Genomic DNA, 19,754 nt, shown 5'->3' with positions numbered 1-19,754 from the left:
ATTGCTATGGAATGTGACTATTTTCCTTATAAGTTTAAGCTGTTACTGGTCTCAGGGCTATTTTGAAGAGACAAAAGTTTGATACATAAAAACTCAAAGAGCTTTTGAAAAATAGGTTTCATTCCAAAATATTATTTCTGAACAATAAATAATGACTTATTCTAAAAATGAGAGACATCAGCTGTTTCAAAGAAGATGGACTTGGGTATTTCCAAACTCTTGTTTTAGATACAGAAGATAAAGGGAGAAGGAAATGTCTCTCTGAAGCAGTTATCAGAGAAACACAGGCTTCAAAAAAAGAAAAATTTGATCAAAATGTAGTTGTTATCCTTACAGAAAAGCAAAAGTAGATTCCCAAAAGAGAATAGTCTGGGTTGTGAATTGGGCTATAGGAATATATCACAAATAGAGATAATTAAGTAAAAAATATCTGAGCTAATTCAAGTATTAGTTATTAAAACATTTTGACTCCCTTTAAGAACTGTCATTTTTTTTTTTCTGGAATTATGCACCCACTAGGTTCTCAAGCGTCCCAGGAACTGCTCGGTAATCATCGGCACCCAAACCTTTTTGAATTTTGCCGTACTTGGGTACTTAAGTCTTCCTGAAATTTTCAGCCTTAAATCAACATCTCAATGATTTAAAGGGAAGTTATTTTGCTGAAATAAAGCAAATATTATACCAGTGCACTTGGCAGTATTATAAAGAGGAATAGAGGTAACCTTGGGAGGTGACTTAATCAATCTGAGCAGAGCAGAAGTATTATGCCAGGTCTCCTGCAGGCTCTATTGCTGTTAATTGATTCCAGTGTGATGTTTAGCTTTTTCATAGCAGCATGAAACTGTTAACTCATACTTACCTTCTAATAAGATATACCTCTTAGCTCTTGTTTCAAAGTAACTTTACCTAAATATTGCATATTTTTGCACTCTTCTTGCCCAAGCATAGTGTTTTCACTTCTGTAATTGTATTTCATCTTTTTTTTTTTTTCATGTTTCCCTGCTAATCTCTCATAGCTTTGAGTTCTGATCTTCTCCTCCAACATATTTACGGTTCCTTTTAGGTCTGTCTTTTTCTCAGATATAACTACTGTACTCTATTCCACTATCCAGGCTGGGAAAGACATAGACTGGAGCATGAGCCAGGGCACGTTTACATCCACTATGTCCCTTTATTTTGCCAGCGAACCAGGGACAAATATGTTTTTAGGTCTTCTACCCAAACTGTTTGCACCAGCTTTTGGCAGTTTAATCTGGACCATGTTTCCCCTCGTTCCATAAAGGAGTGTACAGGACGGTGTGATTACCTTATTATACCAAGATTTAGGAAACTAGTTTCCTTTCCTAGAAGAGCAAAGCCTGTTTTAAAGGAAAACAGACTAGTTTGAGGGGAAAAAAAAAAAAAGTAATTTCTTTGTAAAAAAAAAAAAAATTCAGTTGTCTCCATTTATTTTTTTTTTAAATACACAGTTCTGGGTCTTAAAGATTGCGTTTTTGGTTTATTTCATAATTACTCTGAATATTGAAGTTATATTAACAGCTCTAGACTTTATCAGCCCTTTTTTTTTTTTTAAACATAGGTGTTATGGATGCCTTTTTTCAAATCTTCTGGAAAGTACTCGGTCCTTCATGAGTTTCTAAATACACTTGTTAATGGTCTTGCAATTGTGTTGATTAGGTCTTCATGTATGTGAGGAAGTTCATCAGATTGAGCTAATCTGAAAATTTAAGTTAAGCACTTTCTTACCTGTTCTTTCCATACTCTAACACAGAAAACTTCTGTGTTACTGGTATTAATTTTCTAAGCCTTTGCTATCAATGGGTCTTCTTAGTAAAGACAATTAATTAAAAAAGACTTAAAGCCTGTTGACCTTCTTTGTTCAGTAGCAGACCAATGCTCAGTCATCACCTTGATATTGCTTATAAAATTATTTCTTATCTTTGGTTTCTCTTTTTATTTGCAGATCTGTGTTCTTTTATTCTGATAATTACAAATTAACCTAGTTTCCCTTTTCTCCCTTTCTTACATTTGTATTTAGTATCATTTATCTGAGAAAACACCCGTTCTGCTTAAGTTTAGATTTGGTTTTCTTCCTTTCATCTTAAACTAGTCTCTTTTTCTTAAGATTGATCTTTTTTCTTAGCTTTCTCTAGGTCATTATGATTTTAGAAACCAAATCTCTGGGTCTATAACACTACTCTAAAACAACCTCCAAAATGCCTAGTTCTTCCTTGTGAACATGAATAACAGGTTACCTGTATTGCAGCCATAGTTATATTTCTGTGAAGCTGGTTGTGTGTTAGATTCCTTTGTGACAAGTTGTTATTATCGCAGAAAAATGTTTGTAAACTTTCCTGTCCAGTGATTTGAGCTTGTTTCCCTTCAGTGTGCAATTCGACTTGTGAGCAAAAGACTTGGAATAATATTTTTTAAAAGATAGTGCTGCTATGTCTGTGTCAAAAAAGCATTCCCTACCCAACTCAATTTACTTCTTATTTTAAAAGCCTTAGCCACCAGAACTGAACTGCTAGCTTATTTCTCACTGCATCACTTATTCATGTGTGTGAAATACAATCTTTAGACAGATCTAATGGCTTGTGGAAAATGAGCATTGAATTACTGGGCAGTGTTGCTACATTAGTGTAGTGTTCATTTCAGAACATGTTTTACTTTAGGTAAACTTGCATATCCTGAGCTATTTTGTTCATGGAGCTGAACATTACAGGAGAAGCCTTATGAGAAAACAACAATGAACAGCACCATTTAGGCAAATGGTTAATTTTCTTTGTTTTGCCAAGTCACAATTCATTGTCCTTCTTGATGGTGCAAAACTAATTGGCTTTTATCACAGTTACATTACCTCCAAAGGCAGATAAAATTAATGCAAAGTAAACACCACCAAGATCAGAGACTGACTGATTAAAAGGGAAATAGGCTTGCATGAAGTTGATGCTGAAACCCACAACAGGCTCTCTCAGAATTATAAATTGGGAAGTTCTCCAGGTTATCAGCTGCCGCTCCAGTTCATTATTTTGTATCCTTTGCTTTAACCTTGGATAAGCCTTATACATCTGCTCTGCAGTGATTAATATGACTGATGAAAATAAACTATGGAAGAGCAATGCTGTATTGCATGACTAATTACTCTATCAGGTTACTTGTTTACAGCTTTTAAAAAAATGTCTTTGTTCATATAAATAAATAAAAGCCTGTATGCGAAACACTATCATATCTGTCTGTGGAACTTACAAGGGGAGTCCTTCTCTTTCAAGAAATTATACTTTGAACTGCAAAGTTTCTGACCTTTTATTTTCTTCCATTTGATATCTTTAATATTTGCCATGTTTGCAGGGAGATCTTGTTTGAGTGTCAGAGTTACGTTATTCCCTTCCTCAGAGTTCACACTTGAACAAATCTATATACTAAATTCCTTCTAAGAAATCTCAAATAACTTTGGCAATAGGCAATCGCAATTGAGTCTGAATGGATCAAGGAGTATAGGGCATGACCACTGAGGGGTCAGGATCATCATTTGCCTTTTTAAGTTTAAAAATGAAAATGCCAGTGACTTTTATTTAATCCCAGTCTTCAGAAAAGAGTGCAGAACCATTCTTAGGAAAACAGACATTTTAACCCAAAGAAAATATGTTATATGTAATCAAAAGTTGCAGTTTTATGTGAAGCAAGTAAAATTCTAGAAAAGATGAAGGAAGATTTATACTTACATGGGATTTGTATTTGAAGACTCGACAGTTACTCTGTGTAGGAGAATTGATTTTAGGGAATATGATTCTTAATTAAACTGAATGGCTTAGAGTCTCTTATTGGGGAAAAATACCTTAAACTCACACTGTGAGTTAAAACTCACAGAAGTAGAAGATCAGAAATCATTGTGGTCTACAAGCTTATACACTGACAGTTATTGACTGGACAAATACGTAGAAGACTATTGTAAAGAGGAAAGAAATGAACTATTCCCTATGCACACTGGTGATTGTACAAGAAGCCTGGAGCTTAAACTGTGAGAGAGGGTGCTCACATGAACGTGTACTTACCTGGAGGACAGGGGAAAGAGGAGCATCTCTTCAAATTATTCCTGGACAAGACAAGGCCTATCTTTCTCATAACCTTAATCACAGAGGATCCAAACAAGACATGCTTGTTCTCCAGCAAAAAATATACTGGAGATGACAGGCTTAATTTAGATATATCTATATTTAATATTTTCTATCATTTAATATGTGGAATATGAAATACCTCAAAGAGAATGTATTAGGGTATTGATGTGGCAGCCTGAGTGAATCCAAAACATTAGGCAAAGAGGGAATTGGGAGCCTCCATTCTATATGTGAATATATAAAGCGACAGAGAAAGACAGAATCTAGAGGATGAAATTACTTGAGGAACGCAATGAAACATCCATATGCAGCTTTCCAAAGGAATGGTCTGTAATGATTGTAGGTGACATTCTGTTTATTTTACATGCAATTTTTCATTTCCAGTCCTTCAAACCACAATCTGAGTCTCTCAATTTCTTAAAAAAAAAAAGTATGTAATTTTTTAAATTGTTTTACCAACAGCTTTGTCTATTTTCATGTAACATGGTGGGTGGGTTTATGTTGCCACCAGTAAACTAATTGTGTTCTGTCTCATTAAAGACAGAGAATTAGTATATAAATGGGGTGCAGGCAATCTGGAAGCAACTAAGCTGTAGGGGTTATGCTTTGTAAGCTGAGGGTCTGTACAGCGTTCGCTGATAGTTCCCAGAAGCTCACCATGGAGGCTACGTTGTCAGATAGTGGCTTTGAAGTTTTTTTTTGCTCGGCATAGGGAAGTGTCCCTTCTGTAGGTGACAGCGAGTACCCGAACTGCCTTGGCCCTTCTGCAGAGCAGCAGCAGAGAAAAATTAAATTAGACAAGTCCACTCTTTGGGGTAAGGATTACTAAGGATTACATGTCATGGGAGGTTGTGTAATCCTTGTCTTTAGAGGTTTCTGAGAGCAATAGTGAAGCAGAACCTTTCTCAAGTATGACAAGACACAGCAGGTCTATTTTCTGTGATACATATTTTACTTTCTAAAATTCAGCACCCGTAGCATTTTACAGAAAAGAAATTGCATTACACTTAATATTGTTGAAACATGGTGTCAATATTCACTTCCAGTTCATTGCATTTCCCATAAAAACCTGAGTATGTGATAAAGATGAACTGAACTCTTGTATCCGTTAAACCATTTTTCAATGGAATAGTTTCACCTTAGAGAAAACAACTGCAGAACAGAATTAAAAACAAATTTGTTGCCAGTGTTTTTTGTATAGTCATCTTTTTATAGTCACACAATACCATCATCGCTGTATTTAAGAACAATAAACAACCACAGCTGCATTCCCTGCAGTTGAATCGGTAAACAGAAGGTGAAACTTTTTTCAAACAGCAGCAGCTAAGTCATTCTATAATGAGGGAATTAATGTGGGGCAAACATATTTGAGAAACATAGACATTTTGATAAACTTGTTCTAGTTTAAATGCAATTTCTTACTTGCTAATCCATTATTGGCCCATTCTGAATCTGAAAATTTTATTGATGTCCTCTCTATGTATTTCCCAATTCTTTTGCTCTTCTGCAGCACATTTGTGAGGATTGTAGAGCAAGTCTTTCTCTCCCTTTCTACCAAGATCAGCTTTTCATCTCACATGGAGAAGGTTTCTTGCAAGGACATTTAGCTGAGGCCTCTGACAAGCACCAAACCAGACCTTACCATAGACCTCCTAACAGAGCTGATGCCAGGCCCTCCGCGCTGCTCTGAGGGCCTTTAGCATCCTGGCACCATTTCACTTAAAGTTAGCATCTTTGTATCATAGCAACACAAGAGAATGCTAAGCACGGATAATACAGCGGTGCTTTGTTACAAAGAACAATTGGAGAATTCCTGACTGGACTCTTATGTTTGAATGATCTTTATGTGCAAATTCACGAGGCAGGTTTCCCATGTCAGATACATAAATAACAGTATTCTAGCATTAAGCCAGTTTCTAGATGAGCAAAATGACCTCTTTCTGTCCTAAAATGTATGACTGTATCACCTGCTCTTCAATCATGCAAAGAGAAACAAGTTCCACAATGTTATTGTGATGAGGGCAGGTCAGCTGGTTATTTTTAGCCTGAGCTAGCACATTTAGCAAACTCCCGCAAGAGGAAACATTCTTTACCTGCAGCTGATTAGCATTCAGAGCTGCACAACTCCATCCATTTAAGGATCAAAACAGCTATTTTAGTCTTATTTTTACAACAAAATGCTTGCTGTTCAGTATTAGGAAAAAGGTGCACTCAGAAGAAATGGCGTAATATTTTTCTGATCTCAAAAGCTAGATGCAAATACTGATTATTAAAGTATCTGACATTGGAGTAATAAGCACATAAACATTAGCACAGCTACCCTCTGTCATTAATGGCTGTAGCCATTAAAACTCTCTTGGAGTAGGGAATGGAATTTTCTCTGTATTTTTTAAGGTTTCTTTTAATTTTTCCGTATCTACATAGTTAAAATTTTAACTGAAGCTCCCATTCAAGTTCAAACCGCTTTATTTAGCTCTAGTATATTTTAGGATATGCAGGATCTCTTCTAATTGTGCTCCTTGACCTGGCTGCATAGGTTCACACACCAAAGAGTTTATCTTTCTCCCTACTTAGCTAACCAGACACAGGTACCCCAGGGGGAATGCCAAATTAGCATCTGGAAAGGCTTGGAAGTATGATCTACGGTTTAATATTAATTGTGTACCTTAACAGAGTCATGTGGGGGAATGTTCTCAGAAGGAACCTTGCAAAAACTCCTTCTGCTGGCTGTCATCTCCTGGATTTATTCCCACTGCAGGGTGAGATTCTGTCTGAATTAGCAGATATATACAGGGAATCATAAAAATGAAAAGACAGAGGGAAAAACCAATGTGTTGTTTAATTACTATACTGCACAGGTGTTAGTTGATTAGAAAGGTAAACTTCAGTCAAATTTTTAAATTGTCCATTGTTTACCAGTAAAGAGCAGAACTTTCTTTCCTTCCCTTCAAAAGAAAGGTAATTTGTAAAATATCTTTCTTTTTTCCTATCAGTTCTCCTTATAGATACTCATTGATAATACTTATGACCATGAATTCAGATTTTCTGAAACCTGACATCGAAGGGGCTCTATCATTCACTTTGCAGTTGCTGAAGGTGCTGAGCATTGCATTTATCAGAGACTTCTTGAGGTCCCAGCATGCCATTTTCCATTCCCATACATTTTAAAGATTTCCTGAAATCTCCTGCCTCCTTCTATCCACTTCCCTGTCAAGAACTCCCTGCCCTTTTTCCTAGAATCCCAGCCCAGTATCCTTTTTTTCCCCGCCCCCCCCCCCTTGCCAAGGTTTCTTCATGTGCTCTAGGTGGTTCTTTCTTACCCTCACTCCCACAGAAAGTGCTTCCATTCCCTCTTTTTGTGCTAGCATTTCTCTTTTTCAGCTTCCCTCTACCATAATATTTTTTAGGTCGTTTGGAATGCTAATGTTTAAAAACTGCATAGTGCAGATCAATAGAGAGATGATGAAACTATTGTTTCTCTGGAAGCTGGCAAAACCTGAGATACCCATCTGTCTTCAGTTATAAAGGCACTTGAAGCTGCTGGATATCACCACAATGTCAGCATCTAAATTTGTCGTATATTTCTAATATTTTCTGCTCCAGCTTCCATTGACCCCAGTAGCCGCTTAGGGGTAGAACTCGAAAGTTCTACTGCATTATATGCAACAGAGGAATTAAGAGCATGTAGGTAGGAGACCGGCTTTGCTAAGCAAACAACATCACTGAAACACGAGAATGTTGCAAAGTTCTTAACAGATAGGGGATATATAATCTGAGATGGATGCAAAAAAAAAAAAAAACCCAACCAACCCACTGGTTATTAGTTGCTCCAACTAACTGAGTCTGATTTATGGGCAGTTACCAACTTTAAACAAATCTAACTGGACCAGTAGTAGTAATTTTGTATACCCAGGTAACTAATTCAGGTCTATGATCCATTTATTTACCTGCTTCCTGAAATAAGTTTTCTATTGTTTAAGGATACTCCTAACAAGTATCTCAGTGTAAACATGTAAAAGCTTATAGATATATGAATTGGTTCTATTCATTTAAGCACCTTCTGATGTTTTATCGAATGCCATGCAACATTCATGGATGTTGGACTGTCCTTTTCAGTTATTTTTAAGGAAATGTATTTGACTAATAGCAGTTATTAGTTTGTGAGAATCTTTCTTCCTGTTTCTAAACTGGCGATTTGGTGGGTGTCAGATTATTATTTTATGATTTATTGTTTGCACTGAAACTGAGCTTTGGACTGACTACACGGTGTGGCCATCCTATCTGACATCCTGGTTTTAGTGTGGCGTCACTGGGGACACCCATTATGGACAATTGTCTGTGTGAGAAGGAATCAATAATGATTGTGATTTGAGTGTGAGAGAGCCTTAACTGGCAGTTAAATAAAGAATATACTATATAGGAGTCTTGCAATTAGAACTGAACAGGTGGAGAAAGTTACTTAATGCAAACTTGAGCTCAATTGTACAGCAGCTCTTTTTCTTTTGGCTTCCCAGTCCCTTTCCAAGTCAAACTCTAGTCAGGAGGAAACGTTTAGTACATTTACTGATGCCTCTAGCTAACAGAGGAAAAGTTTACCGTATTCTTCCTCAAAAGCCCCATGGCAGCAGAGTACAGACATGCCAGGTGGCAAACACTTCTCACCGACAGTGCACCAGGCAAGGGCAGGCCAGGCAAGCATGAGCAGATCTGGATCTGGGGACACCTGTTCTTTGCATGCAGTCCTGCTTCTGTGTCCCTGCTGCATCCATCACAGATGAAAAAGTACCAGTTCTAGTACCAATGCTCTCCAAAGCGCAGATTGTTGTTTAGTTTTGTTTTCGGTAAATAAACACAGAAGAACCATGAATGCTGCCAGAGTGAATTAAAGCAATACTGCTGGGGAGTGTTTGCTCTAGTGGCAGTGACTTTTAGTGCTCCATACTTCAAGAAACAATTAAGACATAAACTCTTAGGCCTGGTAAGAGTTTGAGTTTGTGTACCTCTGAACCATCAAAGGAGTTAATCGGTTATGCACTATTTGCAGTCCCAACCATACAGACTGTTAATGCCCAAGAGACAGGTCTCATTTCCCGCATCCAAAATGTTCTTTCTGCTCTCACGCCAACAGCTCCCATCATGGGATGCGAGCATACCACCAACAGCTCCCATCTCCATCCTGCAGCAACGTTTACGGTTGCATTAGGATGACTATGCGCACCGGACTAAAACTACATAACATTTATTCAGAGTAACGAAATGGCAAATACCGGGATACTCTTCCCTCTTTTTCACCTTGGTTCTTGTTGTATATTCAGCAGAGCACCTATCAAAACCAGCTTGACATTCAGAAATTTTCAGTGGCATCAGTATCTTGGTAGATGTCCTCACGGTACTTCTGTTAAATTGCTATTGGTTTCCTCAAGTTAATCATTCTTCTTTTAATCTGAAAAGTTTCAACTTCTGTCACTGGAAAAACACTGAAAAGAAAAAAGGAACAACAACAAAAAAATCCTTAAATCTGACTTGCAACCCCTAATGAGAAAAAAAAAACCAACTTGTCATCTCATTCAGAAGAAAAAAAAAATGTGGTTTTTTTTTTTTTAAGTGAAATAAATGCTTTCCCTAAACATGATCGCAGTTGACAAAATGCTGGATGTTTAGGTGGCAATTATAGCTCTTTCAGAGACTGTCAAATCTTGTCACAACACATGTTATAAATGAGGACAGATTTAGACATCCTTTCTGACAGTTATGTGTAGGATGTGGATGGTTGGCAGTTAAATTTCAAATGCAGGGAAATTTTCCTTCCAATAGATCTTTGCTTGTTTATTAAGAGGGAGTTACCGTGCACTGAATCTTCTATCTACCATGTGCGGGTTTTTCATCCTTACAGCTTTTGACATTTCACTTTAACTTTCTTTGTGACAGCCATCTGAACATTGTTTTAGGTAAAAAGTAACCTACAGTGCTCTGGAGATGTATGAAATTTTTAAAGCTCTTGGGGTTTTCATATTGAGATTAGAGTAGGAAATGTGTCATATTATATATGGATGGATAGTTAGCAAGAAAGCAAATAACGGAGACTGCAACAATACTGATTGAAGGGAGCAGCTTCATGATGCACACAGAAAATGGGATAATGCACTAGCCCACATTCATCATGTGAGATGCGCAAAATGTTGACGAAGTATTAGTAATAATAATGTGCATCACAGAGCACAATTCATGTGATGATAAACTACTTGGGTGTCATTAAAAGCCAAACCTGACATGGATTTCAAACCGTTTCTGATGTTAACAAGTCAAATGGCATGGGGAGAAGAGAGAGAAGAGGAATCATACTACCGTGGGCAAGAGTCCTGGCTGGGTCAGACAGAACTTTTTTGGAAGCTCTGAGGGCGAGCATGCTGGAGCAGCCTCAGTATCGCATTTGATGAGTGCGGCATAAGCCTTTGTGACTGCAACAGCCTGAATCTGCTAACCAGCACAGACAGTGACAAGCTTTGCATTCACCCTTTCTGCAATAAAGAGGTGGGAAGGGGAGAGGCAGCATCTCCCAGTTAGGTGATGTCCAGCATACATTGCGTTATATACCGCTAATGTAGAAAGAGGAGCTATAGCTCCTTTAGCCCCTGCTCCAAATTCTAATAATCCCTTCAAGGTCCTGGAAGCATCTCCTCCTGGAAGAAACTGGTAAGAGAAAAGAAAAAAAAAAAAAATCTGTTTACCCATTTTGTAGTCCTCTCACACTTGAATATGGCACATTATAGACTAACTTTTATGAATGGTGGTGTATAAAACCCCAATGAATTAGGTAAGTGTAATGCTAACATTTCAGAGCGATGGTGAAGAAGAGATGTCATCTATGATACCAGGACCTTGTGACTCTTCTATTTAGCTATAGTAGCAGTTTATCATAACAGAGTTATTCATGTGCATACTGTTAAGCAGATGTTTGAGTAGTTTGCTGGACTGGGACCAAAGTGCTCATTGCATTGGAGGACCGAGCCCATAAACTGGAACACTGTGGGCAGCTATACCTTTTGCAGAGCTGAAGTTTTCGTACTTTCTATTTTCGTAAGAGTGGCAGTGTTATGTAACTGGCAGATAGATGAACTTGTGTTCATTCCTGAAGATCATAAAATATTCAGAAATATTTGTGAAATTCTATCTTGAGTAATACAGCTTACGCCCTTGAGTTCTGAATGGGTAGCTCTCCGGTTTCTGTCTGGTTACAGACCATTCACTTAGCCCTAATGACATGCATCCAAATAAATGCGTGCTATTTCACAAATGTGAAAATAAATGTACTGTTTCTATGCTCCAAGACATCAGCATTTATTGCCTCATTTGGGAAAACAACAGACTTATTTGGTTCATTTATACTCTATTCAAATACTGTTTTGAGAACAGGGACCGGCATCTTGCATCTCAGAGCTCTTCGTGAATAGGGCTATATATTCCCAGGCATCTTCCCTTCTATTCACTTTTATGAAAAAATCTTAAGGGGTAAGAGATTACAGGATGTCTCAGGTATACATAACTAATTTGCCCATAAACTACTAAAATGTAACATATTGACAATTTTTAAATTATTTGTTCAATTCCTTACTGAGCTGAGTTTTTATGTCTCTTCTTGACTTTAGAGTTTGACTTACTATGTGTGAATAAATTCTACCTGACAGTGTTTCTCCTTCTCATTTAACCAGTGAAACCTTGTTGGTAATAAAGTATTACAAAATGTTTGTCTATTTGAGCGGTATTTTTTAGTATTTTTAACTTTAAGGAAATGTCCTATTTGCATGTATGCATTCAGAATAAAAAAAAAAATTAACTACTTCAGAAGTAATCTTCATGTTATTGGTTTGTTATGGAAGTACACCATCTAATTTTACAGCTTTAGGCAATAATTCTGATTGTGATGGAGCCTATCAGAAAATTAGAAGCATCAACAATTTCAGCCCTTTTTAGTGTCAGAAAACTAATCTTTAGGATTATAATTTGTCAGACTTGTTCTCCTATTTGTATTCACATATTTCTAATTACAGGGAGAAAAGGAAATATATATAAGAATAAAATAAGCAACATATTCTCAGATTATATTTGTAAGGCAGCCATTGACTGAACTTGAGAAAAATTAAAATGCAATAGCAAAACATCCATGTTTAAATGGAAGCACTTTAAGGCTCCTTTCAATAAATGGCTTTCCTTCAGGGCAAATAGATCTTCCAGTGCCCAGGGATATAGGTATTTCTAAACTACACCTGTTCAAAATCCTGGCCTCCAAATTCTTACATTAGAGACGTACATGTCCTAGATAGTGGCACTGCCTTTGATGCTGGGGAAGGGAAAGGCTATCATGGCATTCTGACACTACTTCTGCTCTTAGTGTCAGGGTGGTGACAGGGGCCATCTGGATCAAAGCGGTATCCTTCAATGAGAAGGAGAAATTTAACCCATGTGGGTATAAGTTCCTTGAAGTTTGTGCTAAAGTAAGTGAAGACACAGATAGATATCTGGAAGCCCTGTTATATTTTCAGGGCGCTGGGGGCATTACCAAGCCTTACTGGCCCTGCCTGCCCTCCCCTGGGGCTCACCCCAGCCTGACCAGAACCCCATTTTGGCCCCCCCGGGGCTGTCAGTCCTTCCCCCAGCGAGGCGGTAGGATGCAGTGCTGCCACAGCCCTGCCGGGCCACCCCCCTGGGGAGTCCCTGCAGTCCCAGCCCCAGGGGGACCCTGGCCCATATATCTGGAAGGTGCCCTCCATTAGGTAAAGAAATCTGAAAGATAAAGAATCAGCAGCATGAGGAATCATCCTCGGCAATCACATCTGCTCTCTGGCAAGCTCTACGTGAATTGTGTTGTGAAACCAGAGCAAAAATTGTCTGATCTAAAGTTCCTGTATTTCATTGAAATGAGACAGAAAAACATGTAACTGCAGATTTGGGTGGTTAATTCTATGTACCTGTATTTGAAAAGATTTGGTATAAACAGCAGGACTAGCACTCCGTATTGAAGAAATGACTGTGTAACTCTTCATCCTCCAGCTGCCCATAGCTGGGATTTGGAGGTTGCTTTGTATTTCAGCTTCTTGGCCTACCATTAAAAACTACCTGCAGTTGCTGATAATCTGCTTCCGCATCACTGGCCAAAGCACTGGCCCAAAAATCCACAGGATGGTTGTAAGATATTCATGCACCGTATGCAATCAAATCCTGATGAGTTGCTTGTTAGCTTTCTTCAGGATATGGGTAAAAATGTAACAGCCACTCCTTACCTGAGCAGTGTATTGGGACAGGTTAACAACTTAATACGATGCTAGATCTCAGTGAGATGGTAAAGAGCAATAGAGAAAACGCCAGAAAAAATATATTTGGGAAGTTTGGTTTTAGACAGAACAACAGGAAAAAAGCAAATTCATTGGGCCTAATAATTGCCAAAGATAACCATGTTTGAAGTGTTTTCTTCAGTCGTTGTCTGAGGAGTCACAAGCAGACCTGACACATTCTGGATATTTTTACAGGGACTATTATTGATCACTTATTCATTAATGATCAGAGGTAGCCACCAGTCAATAATACGAAGAAGCGCTGCGATGCTAAACTTGATACCAGTCCTTAGTTTCTGCTAAAAAAAAGTACTTTTCTGCTCTCAGAATCCCAGTGCATGGACCAAAATAATCCTCATTCAGACAATTTTATTGGCACCGGGGTTCTGATGGGGTTCTAAAGGAAATTATTTTTCCATAGACTGATTAGAAGGATTTCCCATTCTTTATCATCCAACAAGGAACAATGCTTCATCATTCTGTTTCAGCAGTGTTGACAATATTTAGCTTTGTACTAGAGCCTGCCAGACATCAGCCACGGGTACAGGCACAGACACAGAAGTATAACAGCATGACAATTTTTATAGGATACAATACTGAAAAAACCTTTTAATTCAAGATTACCAAATGTTCAGTCATCACTGACCAGTACAGCAACGCACAACACCACCTTTGAAGACAAAATGGGTTTGAGTCATCATCACGAAGTAGTTTCTTCATAGATTCTTTTATTATGCCAAGAACTGTCTGTACTCTAAAATTCTAATGGTATCATACTACAGCAACATGAAAATAAAACAACTATAAAACAAATGTGCAAATACCTTTGTAAGGCTTTGGTGACTGGCCAAAATGTGGGTTGCTAGAGAGCGGACAATTGTCCTTCCTTGTATCCTAGTCCAGAACCTGCACAAATCCAGACTTATTTGGGAAGGTGTGGAGAGAAAAACTGAGGACTGGAGTACTTTGATTTTCTCTTATATAAATATGCCACTGACAAATAAGTAAGATAATAATTGTTACATTTAGCTATAGCTTTGACAGTTTATGTGACATATAGGCTGAACACTCACATAGAAAAATGTATGTATTGGGTTTTTACAAATAGCAATAAAGAAATAGAAACTTTCCAATCAATAAATCCTTGCTTAATATGAAACTTTACAGGTGAGTTTAAGATTTTCTGGAGTTTTAGTTAGTGATTACTTAAGTTGCATGGTTTTATTCCTCAAGAAAAAAATACATAACACTTGTTTCATTTGAACAGGCTTACACAAATAAATGTGTGTGTTAAACGAATTCTGTAATGAATAACGCTACTGACATTTTATTAGTCTTGATTTTTCAGAGACCTGAATATTCTCTAGTAGCTATATTGTGTGCAGAAAAGATTTAGGGCAGAGATCATAGTTCCTCTGTCTTACATACAAAGACAGAAATATAGAAAGAACAGGCTTTCTCTATTTCTCTTCTTATGTAATTCTAGTACCGTGACTCGGTGGAATAGGAGGAGTTTCAAAGGTTATGTACAGGTGAATTTTGTTATACTCCCGAATTCCTTTTTTTCCAGGAAAAAGACTGCAGGAAGTTGAGATAAAATTTCTTGCTTTGTGTGGGGTGGGGAGAGCAGAGAGAGAGAAAGAGAGTGGGACTTTCTCTCCAGCTCTCAGCTATAAACTGGAATATATCTGTATGTGTATGCTTAAATGTTATAAATACATTTATATATACTTATGTATGAATACAATATATATACCCACATATATATCATATACCTATATGATAAAGATCATATATATGATACATCATATATACGTGTGCATATATATGATATATATTATAAATCTCATATATGTAGGATTTTATGCTGTACTGCATAATTCTTTAATAATCATTAGGACAAAAAATATATAAGCCTCCAAAACCCAAAATATTTTACTCCTACAGAATAAGGTGGTATTCAGTGAGCAAGTACTTTCTCTTCAGGGTACAATACATTGTGTGAAAGCTTTCAGAAACTGGGCATTCATGTAGTACAGCGAGTATGTGTGACCTCTACAAAGTTATTCAGTTACGTGCAAAAGAAGTGGTAGGCTGGTAAAAGTTAAATGTGGGCCTCTTGTCAGCAACATTTCCTGAATTTCTTTAGCTGAGAGATAATAATTGTGGCAAACAATCAAAAAGAAAAAAATGAAACAGTAGAGGACACAAAAAATTAGAGTATTAAAAATAGGCTAATTACTAATGGGATTTTTTTAAACGTAAAAGACACCCTTTGTTAATTCCCATTTCTGACTTTCCCCTGAAATCATTTTGGCCACTCTCAGATTTGTCAGGAGCCTATCAATGTCTCTAAATCCAATGCATTAGTATTGTCAGCGTCCACTTCATCCTGTAGTGTTAAAATTGCAAAACACTGCCATTTTAGAAAGAGTATCCATTTGATAATCTCGAACACAATACATCACCTTGATGGCATACGCATTTGTAAATGACTATTAACTTTGCAAATCCAGAATTTATGTAAGAGTAGAGATGTCTCTCGTTCGTGGTCTGTAAATGAGATGGGCTTTTTTCTGTCAACTTGACTGATAAAAATTCCCCTGTAAGACTTAATGTAATAAAAAGAAACCTTGTAGAGAGGGAATAAAAGACAGCTAACACCTCGGGTGGGATCCATCCCACCTAATTTTCAGCACCTACATTTGAATGAAGAGTTGTTCTCTGGAGGTATTTCTCTCTACTGCCTCAATGGGAAGCTGAGGGTAATGCAGTCACCTCAGTTAGGGCAAATGAGTTTAACTTCTTGTGTGAAAGCAGGATGCCGATACAGATTGCTGTTCGTAGGATGCGTCTGTTGGAGGATGCTGATACAGTGTGATAGAAACGGTTTTTGACATTCATTGGAGAAGGAGAGGCTTGATGCTGCAGGCACTGAAGCTCTGTGGCTCCTGTTGGCTTGGACAAGTACCGATGGTGCTTTGTACTTCACGTGATTACAGGTTTAGCACGTCGCCTTCCTCCTGCGTGCTGAGCATCTGCTGTGAGGTGCTGAGCAACCTCAAACCTCATTAAAGTCATTGGATAGAGCCCTGAGTTACCTCATGAGATGAAGTTGCACTATTTATACTCTGAGAACATATGCATACTGTACTATTAGTGCTAATATTTTTGTCAGAACACTTTTTTAAAGCAAAATGTGAGAACATTTGTGGGCAGTAATCACAAAACAGGGTTGACAGCTCCTTCCTTCTCTTACTCAGTCACAAACGTTTTTCCTTTCAACAGATTATGAAATGTAAATGGAACTGGTCATTTTCAGAAACTAGTGTTATTTGGTTGACAATAGGTGCATATCAAAAGGGAGCTGACAAGGTTATCGCCAAGTAGAAACTGATAATAGCAGGGTGCCTGCAGCCCTACCTTAAATTGAAAGAAGAGCTACACAGCCTGACAGTAATACCTGCGAGCAGGGAGCGCGTACTGCATTTGCAAAAGTTCGTAAAGGACAAGGGGGACTAAGCCCCTCTCTTCCATCGCCACCTGCCTAGGAGTTACATGTCAATTTTTATTTCACCGATAGCCTTCCATAGTCATGGAAGTCAATCAATAGTAAGAAATATATATTTTAATGTTAATACCAAATGTTATTAGAAAACTATCCTATGTCTGTGTAATTACCTGTTTAACGGTGGAGTGGCCGTGACAATGGAATCTATCTTTAAGTCAACCAAGACAACAGAAACATCTACAGCACAGCCCATCTACTCCAGTTGGAAAAGCCAAGACCAAGTCAATGATAACCTTTCCTCATGGCTGAGAATGCAGGAAAAGCTCTCTTTCCATGGACATCATGGTTCATACTGCCCTGGTACTAAGCTATGGAATCTCAGGCAAGAAAAAATAACAAATATTGACATTTCAGAACAAGAAGTAAGAAATCACAGGAAGGAATAAAAATGTCACCAAATTGTTTAGTCCCCCTCACCCAGAAAATGACTTGCTCAGATACTCACGTGGAGCTGTTGGTTGCACTTGATCATCAATGAATCATCATCAGGCCCAAGCTGCCTGCATCAAGCTTCTTGACAGAGGCTCCCAGCAGTTTCTGCCTGTTCTCCATCACAACTCTGTCATCACTACAGAGCGTGGGATAATAAAAAAAAAAAAAAGATAAAGCAGAAAGCTGAAACAAATCCTACCTGATGAATCATTATAGTGGAAAGATTTGTGTAATTTCAGGCTCACTCCTTCATTCAGAATCACGTATTATCTGCTAATGCAGTTAATTGTAATAAGCACATGACAAACCCAGATGCAATCGTCCACCTGAACAAGCACAATCTGTCAGGTTTAATGACAGGGTGTTCCTCACAGAGTTCTTCTTCTCAACTTAAACATAGCTTGTTTTTAAAAGAGTACTAAAGGATAAAAGGAACTAAAGAAATTCACATATAACATTCTTTACCTTCTAATAGTGATTATGAGCAACAAATAAGACACACCAAGTGCAAAGGCCAGGCCTTTTATTTCTGTAATTATTAAGCACTTTTACAAAGACTAATGCATCTGGAATTTTGTAAGCTAGATATATTTATCAACTGTGGGCAGTTCTTGATATAGTTATGATCTATCCTTGTTTGGATAAAATCCATTTTCTATTCAGGGTAAGTGAAGGAATACTTTAATGCCTGCTAACTTAGTAATGGTGAAGAATAGAAACTACCTTCCAAAGCGTGGATCAGCATGACAAGGCTGAAAAAGGTGCTCAGTCCTGCAAGCCGAGATTTGTACAATAAAGTGTGAATACAAATGCACTCCTTTGGTGGAACTGTACATTGTATGCCAGGAAGAAGCAAGGACATCAGAAAATCAAGGAGACAGCAAGAAAACACCAGGAGTATGTAAACAGGGCATAGAGTGACAGAACTTGCTGCTCAGCCTGAACAAGAATCTGGATAAGACAATCGCTGGAATCTGTCATCACTTCAGGAAAGACACCTGGTTCAGAACGAGCGAAGGACGAGGTCAGAGATGAGAGCAGGGTTAGGACACCTGAGGGGTCATGTGTACCCGTATAACGGGACATGCCAGTGTCTTCAACACAGGTTTAGAAAACTTGGCACCAAAGCAGCAGAAAAAATGGGAAAAAAGGGTCCCGACAAAAAGCAGGCAAGGCTGAAACAGTCAGAGGTGTTTAGGATCAGGACAGAAGAGGATTCAGGATCAAGAGTGAAGACCAGTACAGGAAAGCAAGGACAGGGCTCAGCTTCAGCTCCAGTTGGTCCAAAGCTAACGGGAAATCTTTCAACGGACATCCAAGCCTTGGACTTAGATCCCCTTTTTATATGAATGATTGCAAGTTCTGCACAGTTCACCACAGCATTAGGGGGCACTTAGAAACCTTTGCTTCGTGTGAGTCAAAGAACCGCTTTGGGGGCACAGTGCTGCTGCAGTTGGTTGTGTGTAGGCTTGGCATTACAAGCAAGCAGCCCAGTCTGGTCACTCATTTCATGACTTACTGTGTTCAAGGAAACGAGATTTGTTTATATTCTCTGCGTACAAATAGCTCGGGATCAAAAAACACTTGACTTGGTCATGTTTCTGAGAAATAGCCCACTAATTTCCAAATATTGGCTAACCACTGGCACTAAAAAAAAAAGGGGTAATAACATGTTTAATTTTAACCACCTGAATAGTCCTATCGAATGTAGGTATGTGTACACATTCCTGAAAGCCCAGGCACTGAAACAGCTAATCGCACATTGAATTATCTCCAGTGTGCAGGAAATATATTTTCATAAGACATTTAAGTATATATAAAACTATTATTTTTTTTTAATGTTAGTACAAAAATCCCTATTATCTTTACAGTGTTGGCATCTGTGTTGATTTATTTAGATTGCCTACTTCTGTAGCAGTTAAGTGGTTATTTACAAATTGCGTAAAACTGTCTGATCAGCTAAACCGCCGATCTTTTTTCAGGAAAAAAGCAAACACTTTCTGTAAACAAAATCAACAATTACACCCAATCTGAAACATGTAAAATTTTAATGTTTATGAGCCACTCAGCAAGATACTTACTAAAAGGCTAGCAGTCTTACCCAAAAGAAAACCTTTTAACTAATTCTCAGTCAAACTAACAGACATCACAAATAAGTTACACCCCTTCTCCCTACCAGATTTCGATGTTTTTCTTAGAGAAGAGAAATCTTAAAATTTTAGAGGACTTACTGCAAATATTCTCAGTAAAATACAAATAATTGCAACAGCAGATACTCTTGTAAGCATCGATACATATATAAAG

Source organism: Nipponia nippon, unplaced genomic scaffold, assembly GCF_047370975.1.
Source record: "Nipponia nippon isolate SJK-2023a ecotype South Korea unplaced genomic scaffold, ASM4737097v1 scaffold_1, whole genome shotgun sequence".
NCBI lineage: Eukaryota > Metazoa > Chordata > Aves > Pelecaniformes > Threskiornithidae > Nipponia > Nipponia nippon.
This window is presented reverse-complemented; position numbering follows the sequence as displayed.